The sequence below is a fragment of the Phyllostomus hastatus genome, unplaced genomic scaffold (genome assembly GCF_019186645.2).
Source record: "Phyllostomus hastatus isolate PE091 unplaced genomic scaffold, TTU_PhHast_1.1 phas_scaffold_129, whole genome shotgun sequence".
Lineage (NCBI taxonomy): Eukaryota > Metazoa > Chordata > Mammalia > Chiroptera > Phyllostomidae > Phyllostomus > Phyllostomus hastatus.
The window spans coordinates 30,415,650-30,426,405 of record NW_025334009.1 but is presented as its reverse complement, the minus strand read 5'-3'; the positions used below and the strand labels follow the sequence as shown (position 1 = coordinate 30,426,405).

Genomic DNA, 10,756 nt, shown 5'->3' with positions numbered 1-10,756 from the left:
ATTGACTTGGGAAAATGCAGAGAAGGAAGAGTAGTTGAAGGTAGTTACAGCAGAATTCCCCATTACGTTTTTCAGGGGGATTGATGGCACTGTCCCAGAGCTTGATCAGGTGTAAGAAATTCAGGTCAGTCCAGTAAAGAGACCAGTGTCTGTGGTGGTTGTGATTGTCTGTAGTTAAGTTTGTCCTCCATGAAACTGAGTCCTTCCTTTTTGAATCCCCTGCCCTGAAACTGACAGCATATATTCTCACCAGTTGTTCTTAAATCTCCCCAGCTACACTCTTCCAGAACAGTTACAGAGCCCCAAATCTTGCTGTCACCATCCACTTCTCATCATTCTGCCATTGAAGTATCCTCCAGCTCTCTTTTGATGAAGGTATCTTCCCCTCTGCCTTCTAATGTTTGGACCTTCAGCATCTTTAAAGCAAAACAGACCTTTACTTGTTCTTGCTAGATGGAAAGTTGTATAGTGGCGAGGACTCGGACCATTCCCAAGTATTTCAGCACGTCTTCTAAGGATTCTGATGCTGTCTGAATATGGAAATATCTATCTGGGTGCTGTAGCTGGCAAAAGGCATCTAGAGGGCCCAGCCCCATTGTCCCTGGGTTCTGTTTTGCTGAGCTATTTGTTCCAAGTTCCATTCTGCTACCTAGGCTGGAAATTCCACACATGCTCAGCTCAAAGGAATGCAGCTCAGGCTGACCAAAGAGCTTGCCAGGAAATGAGGAGCAACTTTGCATTTGTGGCTTCTTTTCACTTGTGGCTTCCTCCCTCACAGCTGTGAGGCAGACTCTGCTACTGCCTGAGCTGTTCCACCAACCTTTTCCAATTGGAGAGCAACTAGTTACAGGTCACCTCCTGGGGGGTCCTCTGCTGACTTCTACAAGCGGGCTGGTTCCTGACCTTTGAAGGCCCAGAGACCTTTCATCTGACATCATATTAATGCCTTCCTGGTTTTTCCATGATGTGTTCAACCTTTTCATTCATTCATTCACTCATTCTTTAATATAAAACATTTATTTAATGAGCACCTGCCATATGCCAGGCCCTATGACAGGAGTTAAGAATTAGTAAATCAGACATAGGCCCTACCCTCACAGAATTTACCATATGGTAAGATGGTAGCTAGAAGCAGTCACACAGGCATACATACACTTGTAGCACATTGAAAACCCTTGCAGGTGGGGATGGTGTTGGGCATACAGACTACGTCACACAGGTGTTTGAGTGATGTTTGTAAATGTGAAATGTCTCCATTGGTCCTTAATTTTCCACGTTAATAGTAATGCACAAACAATGGACTATCTAAAAGTGTTCCTTAAAATTGTTCCTAACTGGCTTCAGAACACATACTCTGTCATACATAACAAATAATTCAACCTTCTCCCTCAACCTCAAGTACCTTCTTTGCCCACCCCTGACTTTAGGCCCTTGCTGAAGGATGAATAGACAGCAACAGGAATAAGTCTACTCAGAAGGGCTCATTTCTAGAAAGAGGTAGAAAGGCTGCCATATATGATCCTTCCTGTATACACCTACCACCAAGGCTTGCAAAAGAGCACTGGACTTATTAAGCCCACCCCCCTAGTGGATCTAGTCTGCTGTTAGTTGAACCACATGAAGTTGCTGCTATTTGACTGTTTTTGACCTACCAAAATTGAAATTTCATATGGTTTGACCTAATGTATCTGAGAATAAACAAACAAAAATACCATAAATAAAAGAAGAGCTTGGGAAAAACCAACCTACCCAAGGTGACTTCCTTGACTTCATCTCAGGGATCCAGGGCTAAAATATGATGGCAACGGGATGATCAGCCTAATCAATTGTATTGTATGGAGAACACACGAAATAAGAATGAGGGATAAGGATGGAGACTAGAAAGAGGAAGGAGAAAAAAAGTTGGGCAAAGCCAAGAGGCCAGAAGTTGGCACTTAGTACCCACCAGTGTCCAGGAGGGAGAAACATGAAGAGCTCACACAGATGTGCCCTGCTATGAGGCAGAGATGACTCAGGAAGCCCCACCCTGCCTTGGGTGAAATCTGCCTCCCCGAACACAGGCGAAACACTCACCCACCAGCCAACTGATGACTCATTTGGCTCCCCAGGATTGCTGATATTTGGAAGAGGGGGCCCCAGTTGACAGAAGAGCATTCCAGTTACTGAAGGCCGAACCGCTGGTGTTCTGAATTAATGAATTAATGGGTATCTGGTATATACTGGGTATATACTTTGGCCTCCTATGAGTTGGATTGCTGGGAGTCAGGCTTGTCCAGGCACATGAACCTCAGCATACTAACTTGGCTGTGAAACTGGTTCAGCTCTGTAGTAAATTTATTAACGTAATCCTATCCCTGGTTGCCTCTTTGGGAATCAGTCAGATGACTCTTGCACAAAGCAAAACCTTCTGACTCGATCAAATTAGCACAGACTGCAGGGGGTTAATTAGGTTGGCAAGGCAGGATGATCTTGTCCCTGACCCTCACTCCATTCCTAATCCTTCTTAATGACCCAGCAGGTAGATTTGAAATTGTCTGGCATCTTCTGCTCTGACTCAGAGCCATTCCAGTCCTAGTTACCAGGTCAGTAGGTCAGTGGTATTGTCATACTAATTGGGCTAAAAAAAGCAAGGAAAGGGTCAGGGCATAGGGAGCACAGAGAGATCTTCCCCATGCTGAAGGCAAGTCCTTATTTTCACCCTTCTCTTTCCTTCATGGTCAAGTGCATGCTTCCTGGAGCATGGACTTGGTTCAAAATCACAGCCTTTTCCTAGCAAGTCATTTAACTTCTTTGGACCTCAGATGTTTTCATCTGTAAAGTGGGAATGATAAACACATCTGTCCTGTGGAGCTGTAAGGACTAAATGAGGGGATGAACTGAAGACTGTGCAGCTCAGCTCTCGGCAAACAGTCAACCAAGTTAATGTTAGGTATTATTGGTAGTATTAATGTTAGTACTAAGACATGTGCCATGAATTATAGTTATATGGGTGTTTGAGTGACCACTCCTTTCATCTGTCCTGTCCTACCCTGCCCATCATTCATTGCTGGGTCTTCAGTGCCGGCTGGCTGAGTGCCTGCCCCATGGTAGACAATCACTAAATATTTATTGACCATTAAGAAAAAAAGTTTCATGCTTTGTATTAGCAATTACTAATAATGAAATCGCTTGGTATTTTGATATTTTCTCTCAGATTTTCTGGTTATATACTATTTTGTAACACTTTATTTATTTATTTTTAGAGAGAGGGGAGGGAGGGAGAAAGGGGGGAGAGAAACATCCCCACTGGGGGACCTGGCCCTCAAACCAGGCATATGCCCTGACTGGTAATCAAACCAGTGACCGTTTGGTTTGCAGGCCAGCACTCAATCCAGTGAGCCACTCCAGCCAGGGCTGGTTATATAGTTTTTATTCATGCTGAACTGTCAGTGAGCTGCAAAGGGCTGGATCAAAAAAGCTACTACAAAGTAATCCATTTACCTGGTGACTCTACAGCTCTTCCTGAGGAGCTCAGTGCTAACTGCTATCCATTCAGTCTTTTGAGCTGGGGAGTCACTGGCCCCCTCAGCCCAAATGGGACTGGATTTACTGACTTACTTCGAAGTCTGGTGTTTGAAGGAGGGATCAGGAGTATCCTCAAATAACCATCGATTAGCCTGCAGCCAAGTGATTACACAGAAGAAAGCATTTTGATGACTCAGCCCAACCTCCTGCTTGGAATTAATCCTAGATGGTGATTCTGGGGTCTGCCCCACCCCCAACCCCTCCCTAGCCTGAGGCAGACTTCTCCCTGCAAAGGAAAGCCCAGCCTGAGGAATGCTAAGAGGATAGAAACTTGGGAAAGTTTTGTGGGGCTGGCTGCCTGGGGCTTCCTTCCTTGTTGCTGGCAAATCTCCTTTGGGGCCTCTGTGGGCCATAGAGAAACAAAAAGTATGTCATGTACTTGTAAACAACTGCAAATGTATGCAAATCAGTAAGGTACAATTATAAATTGTGCATTGAACCTGCTACTAATTGCAGCTCAATGCAGAATAACTCAACTTGTAAGTTCTCAGTAAAATGGCACAGTTGATTAAAGGTTCTTAGTGATGCTGTGCCTCTCCCTTCCCTCTACCCTCAAGTCCATGGCAAAGAAGCTCAGCTCCCAACCTACTCCTCCTCCACACCCAACCCTCCAAACTGCAGTAAATCTACAGTTGCTCCCAGATTTTTGTCACCATGCCCCAACTCAGTTTCCAGGTCCCTGAGCCCCTTACATTACCCAGGATGTCCGACACAAACAGGAACCTAATTTCTTCTTGTGGAAAATGTGAGGCTGAAGAATCTCTCAACCCCTGAATTTGACATTTGGATAAAAATGACCTGGTTGCCCTGGCTGGTGTGGCTCAGTGGACTGAGTGCAGGCCTGTGAACCAAAGGGTCTCTCGTTTATTCCCAGTCAGGGCATGTGCCTGGGTGGTGGGCCTGGTCCCCTTCAGGGGTCATGCAAGAAGCAACAACACATTGATGTTTCTCTCCCTATATTTCTCCCTCCCCTCTCTCTAAAAATAAATAAAATCTTTAAAAAAAAAATGACCTGGCATCTTGTCTTGCCTGACTAGCCTCTATGGAAGCAACTCCATGTATGCAGGTAGACTTTAATATCCTCATTATGAGGTACTTTCAGTTCAGCTCACTCCAAACCCTGTCCCGGAGTCCCCTGTCCATTTAGGCTCTTCTCCCTGACCTGCCTACTTTGCCTCATCTGGCTCCACCCATGACACTTGAGGCCCCTCTGAAGATTTGGTGGACACTAGATGTGTTTTGAAAGATAATACGAATGCTTAGTGTTTTATACATTTATTTTTATGTACATCATCTCAACTAAAGGTTGATATAGGAGGCAAAAGGAAAAATACAGGTAGGAAAGTAAGAGGCAAGGAAAGATAACAAAAGAACAAAAAAATGCACCCCCAACTCTGGTTGGTATGACTCAGTTGATTGGGCGTCATCCTGAAAACCAAAAGGTCACTGGTTCAGTTGCTGGTCAGGGCCCAGGCCCTGGTCTGGGCGTGTGCAGGAGGCAGCCAATTGATCTTTCTCATGTCAATGTTTCTCTCCCTCTCTTTCTCCCTTCCTTCCCCTCTCTCTAGAATCAATAAAAGGAAAACAAATTTTTTTTAAATGCACCTTCAGAGAGGCTCTGGGAAGTTACTTTTGGTGACAGAGATAGAGCAAGTTAAGGACTAAGTTTGCTAGCATTGTTCCCAGATGATATCAGAGGAAATTTCTCTCTTGGCCACTGATAGGAAGATGTCTACTGGGCAAGGTTATTCTCATGGTCTTCCCCAGTGTCCCCAGTTCTCTTGCTGGGCCAGCTGTGGCTTTCTAGAACCCTCCACTCCAATTCTATTGCCTGGTCTGGCCTATGTGGCCCTTTCTCCAAGGACTGAGGCCCTAGCGAGCCAGTAGGAATCCTGGGGAACAGCATCTGGAAGTCCACCTGCCTCAGGTCTTGCCCTCAGACACCCCTGGCTCACCTGGTCCAAAAGGGAACTACTGCCCTGTCATTGCCTTGCCTCCTTGCTTTTATCCTACCCATCGGGATGTCCTGGGGCAATCCTGGAGTCATGCTGGAGTCTTCCCTGTCCCCCACCCTCCATTGCATTAATCACTAAGCCCTCTGCCTCCCAAACCAGGGTCTTCTTTCTATGGGTAGATCAAAAAACCAGCTCAGGCCATCACTCCTCAATGGCCACCCATTGCTCTCAGGATAAAGGGTAGAATTCTTAACAGGATTAAAAAACCTGTTTCTTGGCCCTTTTGACATAAGAGGACTTAAAACTTTTCAAAACCAACAAGAGTCCTGATGTAATCTTAATCTTTCCAGCTGTCAAAACTATTTAAGAGGGATGAGGTTTGCATCAAGTTGTTAAAAGGTGATGAATTCATCTGGCCTGAACAGGATGAGTTCAAAGGGAATTTTTGCCTCCCCCCTTTTTGCTCCACCAGCTACCTGACCTTCTCCTCAGGGGACTGTGTAACCAGGTGCATTAAGACAGTCAGGGCAGAGAGGCCAGGTGTGTGTGCGGGGAGCTGAAGGAGGGGCGCTGTAGATGGGAGTCCTGGTAATGCCCAAGAAACCCAAAGAATGGCCCACCACTCCCTCATTTCTACTCTCACCAGCATGATGCAGCTCTCCGAATCCCTCTCAGTGGCAAAAAGATTTGGAAGGAATGTAAATACTCAACAATAGGGGCTGGTATGTAAACTATAGTGGGAATAATATGGTGCCATTTAAAAGGAAGCTTTGAAGTCTTTGCGGCAACATGAAAAACCACATACGATGTCACATTACGTGGAATGTAGACCACTGTCTGAGCCAAGAGAGGTGGTGTGGGGATGTGGGATGGTGACAAAAATATGGGTTTTCTAGCTGGATAGGCCAGACTTGGTTCTCAGTTCCCATTTCCCCCACTCAAGAGGTGTACAATCAACTGCAAGTTACTTAACTTCTCTGGGCTTTGAAAATTAATAACACAAACTGGATTGTCTTGAATATTAGATAAGATCATGGAGCCCTGGCTGGTGTAGCTCAGTGGACTGAGTGCGGGACTGTGAACCAAAGGGCCACCAGTTGGATTCCCAGTCAGGGCACATGCCTAGGTTGCGGGCTGGGTCCCCAGTAGGGGGCGCGTGAGAGGCAACCACACAGTGATGTTTCTTTCCCTCTCTTTCTCCCTCCCTTGCCCTCTCTCTAAAAATAAATAAATAAAATCTTCAAAAAAACTATTCATATGAAAGTACCAGGCAGAAATTAGGACCTCAATAAACATTAGGTCACTTCTCTAAATTGTGTGTGTTTGTATAAATATGTGTATATACTTAATTTTATTTAAAAAACTTGAAGAAAATAATTAACGACATTAAACACATTTTTACTTTCCTAACTGTTTTAGTTATCTATTGCTTTGTAACAAACTGTCCTTAAAATTACTGGCTTAAGACAACAACCCTTTTATTATATCTCACAATTATCACAAAAGTTGGGGATTGGTACAAGTCTCAGCCAGGCAATTATTCTGCTCTACGTGGCATTAACTGAAGCTCCTTGTTGGTATGGATCTCATGACTGGGCGGGTCTAGAGGGTCCAGAGGGGCTTCTCATTCGTGGGTTTAGGGCCTTGAGGAGACGGCTGGCAGGCTGGGCTCATTTGGAACAATTGACTAGGAAGGAAGTGAGTTACAGGAAGAGAAATTATAGTATGCAAATGTGTGCAGTTGTGAAAGTCCAGAACGAGGAGCTCAAAATAACAAGGTGCTTTGGCCCGTCAAATGAAAAGAAGGTTCCATCTGTTTGGGAGATTCTGAGAAGGCCTTCATCTGGACATTAATGAGAGTGGAAGAGTTCCCAGGCCAAGTTGGGGTGAAAGGCATCATAGAGGAAATAAAAAGTCACTAGCAAATGCATGAGTGTGGGAAAAGAAGGGACCTGTTTGGGGATGAAGATGTAAATAAATGAGAAATGAAGTATCTTCATGGGTGGTAAGTCTGAAAAGCCATGCTGTGAGGATATTTGAATGCCAGAGTAAGGCTAGAGGTATTTGATTTGATAGGCAAAGGGGAGGTTTCAGTTGGCCTTCGTTAAAAGCTCAAATTCCTAATGGGGTCAGGCAGGGAAGATAAATGAGTCACGTAGTCTGGGTATAAAAATAATCAACTTGGAGGCAGCCGCTACTCAACTTTGGCTGGCAGTTTCCACTCAGGGATCAGAGGCACTTGGCCAGAGCCTTTGGTTTTGGAAAAGAAGCAAGCCAAAAAAAAAAAAAAAAAAATCTAGATTCTTATGCAAAGCTTCTTACTTTTAAAAATATGTTAACAACTACTTAAAAACCATGTGCAGGTTAAACAAAACTCATCTATGGGGCAGATGAGGCATGTGGGTGGCTGTTTTACACTGTCCACTCTGCTTAGATATTTGTTGGGCTGAATTGTGGGTGGAAACACAGCTGTGGCGGAGAAGATGAGGGGAAGGTCCGGGAAAGGCCCACAGAGGATTTAGCTGCTTTGGCTCTTTTTCTTATTTTAATCCTGCTATAGTCTCAGGGTGGTCACAGACTAAACTCGTAATCCCAGGTGACTACCAGAGGATATCAGCAAACTGTGGTAGAAGAAAATGTTGTACTACATCATGTCTTTGCATTGGGATGACAGGTACCATAGTAGAAGAAATATTAGAACCAGCAGAACTAGATTAGAATGCTTATTTGCTGGATGACCTTGGTCAAGTCACTTTACCTCTCTGTGTCTTAGCTCTTTATCTATAAAATATATTTTATAGATAATAGAAATATTTTTCTCCTAGGGGTGTTGTGAAGATTCAGTGAGATCATGGGTGCAGGAGCAGCTGACTACCTAGTTATATAAAATTGGAGAGGAAAGAATGAAGGTATCAGAACTGAGGAGGTGTAGATTTAAATTTTGACTTCACTACTTACAACAATAGCTATCATAAGTTCAATAATTACTGGGTGCCAGCCTCCATGTATTATCTTTTAAAATTCTTGCAACGACTCAGCATGGATGGAGGTATTACTATCCTCACTTTACAAATGAGGAGACAGAGAGATTAATAAACCTGCCCAAGGCCTCCCAGTTAAGTGGTGAAGCCAGGCTATTTGATTCCAGAGCCTATATTTTCTAGCTCTGTGAGTAAGAAGAAGACCAGTAATCTTTCTGATCCTCAGTTTCTACAGCTGTAATATTGTGAAATGGTGTGAGAATTAGAAAAATGTACGTAAAAATGGCTATAATGGCAAATGCCTGGAATTTCATGGCTGTTAACTGCTTTTACTAATGCAGTGCGTTATGGGTCGAATGGTGTTCTGCTCCAAATACGTTGAAATCCTAACTCCTAGTGCCCATGAATGTGACTTATTTGGCCATGGAGTCTTTGCAGATGATCAAATCAAGATGAAGTCATTAGCATGAAAAGACATGCACTCAGAGACATGCACACAGAGAGAATGCCGTATGAACATGAAGGCTGAAGTTGGGGAGATGCATGGACAAGCTGAGGAATGCCAAAGATTGCCAGCGAACCACCAGAAGCCAGGAGAGAGGGTTGGGACAGACTCCCTCACAGCCTCTAGCAGGAATCAACACTGCTGACACCTTAATTTTGGACTTCTAGCCTCCAGAACTATGAGAAAATACATTTCTGTAATTTTAAGCCACCCAGCTTATGGCTTTATCCACTTTGCCATGGGTCTCTGGATGCCTGGATGTACACTGCAGCCTGCCCTTGAGCTTGCTGGGTGACCTCGACGTGTCCAGACTCACAGCCCTAACGGTAGACAGAATCAGTCTAACTCAACATTAGGAGGTCCTGCCTGCCTTGTGCTTTCCTGGATTAAGTTCCCCCTGCTCTTATGCTACACTGGGTAGGGAAGAATGTCTTCAATGAACTCATTCAGAAGAAGGTGCCGGTGAATAAATAAAATTTCCCTCTGAAGTGAATTAATCACACTTGGAAGGTGAAATCTCACATACTTAGGTGCCTGGTTGGAAAAGATTTTAGGTCAAGACCCCCCAGGCCCCCACAAACCATCTGCATGCCCTGCACCTTGCGCATGGCTCACTGTACCCAGACACCCATGATGTCAGAGCTGGGGATGCCTTCTAGCAGAGAAGGCTGTTTAAGTGGCCCAGGTAGGCCCTTCTGGCCATCAGGGAAATCAGGGCAGCTTCACAGAGCATTTGGAAATGGAGAGGTGGGAGGGCCTTGTGAGCCCCAGAGATTTATTGTTAAAGCTTGGAAAACAATTAGAGTTGGAATGAACTCACCCCACAGCAGCCAGGGGCCCTGCCCAGCTCTGCTCTTCAGGAACTCTGATAGCGAAATTCCCTCAGGTTGATTTTCAGGAAAGGCAAAGAAATTCCCAAACAGGAAGATCACTGCAGCTGTTTAAAACAGGGCGGAAAAACCCACTCTGTTAGGGTTCCTCGTTTCTGTTATCCATTAGGCTGTAACAAGCCACCTGTATAAGTTACCTATTGCTGTTTAACAAATTACCCCCAGTCCAGCAGCTTAAAATAACTACGCTAGTATTATCTCGCCCAGTTTCTAGGGGTCAGGAATCTGGGGTCAGCTTACCTGGGGTTCTGGCTCAGGGTCTTTAATGAGGCTTCAGTAGTCTCAAGGCTTGACTGGGGCCGGGGGGCTGGCTTCCAAGGTGGCTCTTCATGTGGTTGTTGGTGGAAGGCCTCAACTTCTTGCTCACCGCTGTCCAGAGGCCTCCGTTCCTCATCATGTGGTGTAGGCTGACCATCCTGGTGTGCCCAGGGCTGAGGGAGTTTTTGGGACGTGAGCCTTCCAATCCAACACCAGGGAAGTCCTGAGCAACCTGGTGACAGGTTGGCCATCTGTATGGACTCCTCCCCGGGGGAGCTGCCCACAACATGAAGGGTGATCTGTGAGAAACCAAGACAGGAGCAACACGTTTTTGGAGTCAGGAGTAACCTAATCTCGGAAGTGACACATCTGTGTCACTTTTTTTTTTTCAAACAATAAGGAAGTTTATTTAGAAAGTCACAGAGGTGGAAGTGAGCCGTAGAAGAAATGGGCTCAGGAAACAAGTTACAGAGGCAAAGGAGAACCCTGCTGCTCAGGAGAAGGGGGGGGGCCAAGGAAACTCACCTGGGGGGAGGGTGGGGAAAGGTGCGGGGTGCTCCAGGGAGAGAGCCGCCTACGTGTGTCCCTTTTGTTGTATTTGAT

At 45.2% G+C, this 10,756-nt stretch overlaps 1 long non-coding RNA gene across 1 annotated transcript; it reads right to left on the bottom strand.

Annotated features, from left to right (window-relative positions):
- Positions 1-4,881: 4,881 nt before the first annotated feature.
- On the bottom strand, positions 4,882-10,444 carry LOC123830863. The gene is made up of 3 exons (XR_006787818.1): positions 10,136-10,444; positions 9,826-9,942; positions 4,882-4,992 (listed from the first exon to the last, which is right to left on the bottom strand). It is a non-coding gene; the product is annotated as an uncharacterized LOC123830863 (long non-coding RNA).
- Between the last annotated feature and the right edge of the window lie 312 nt (positions 10,445-10,756).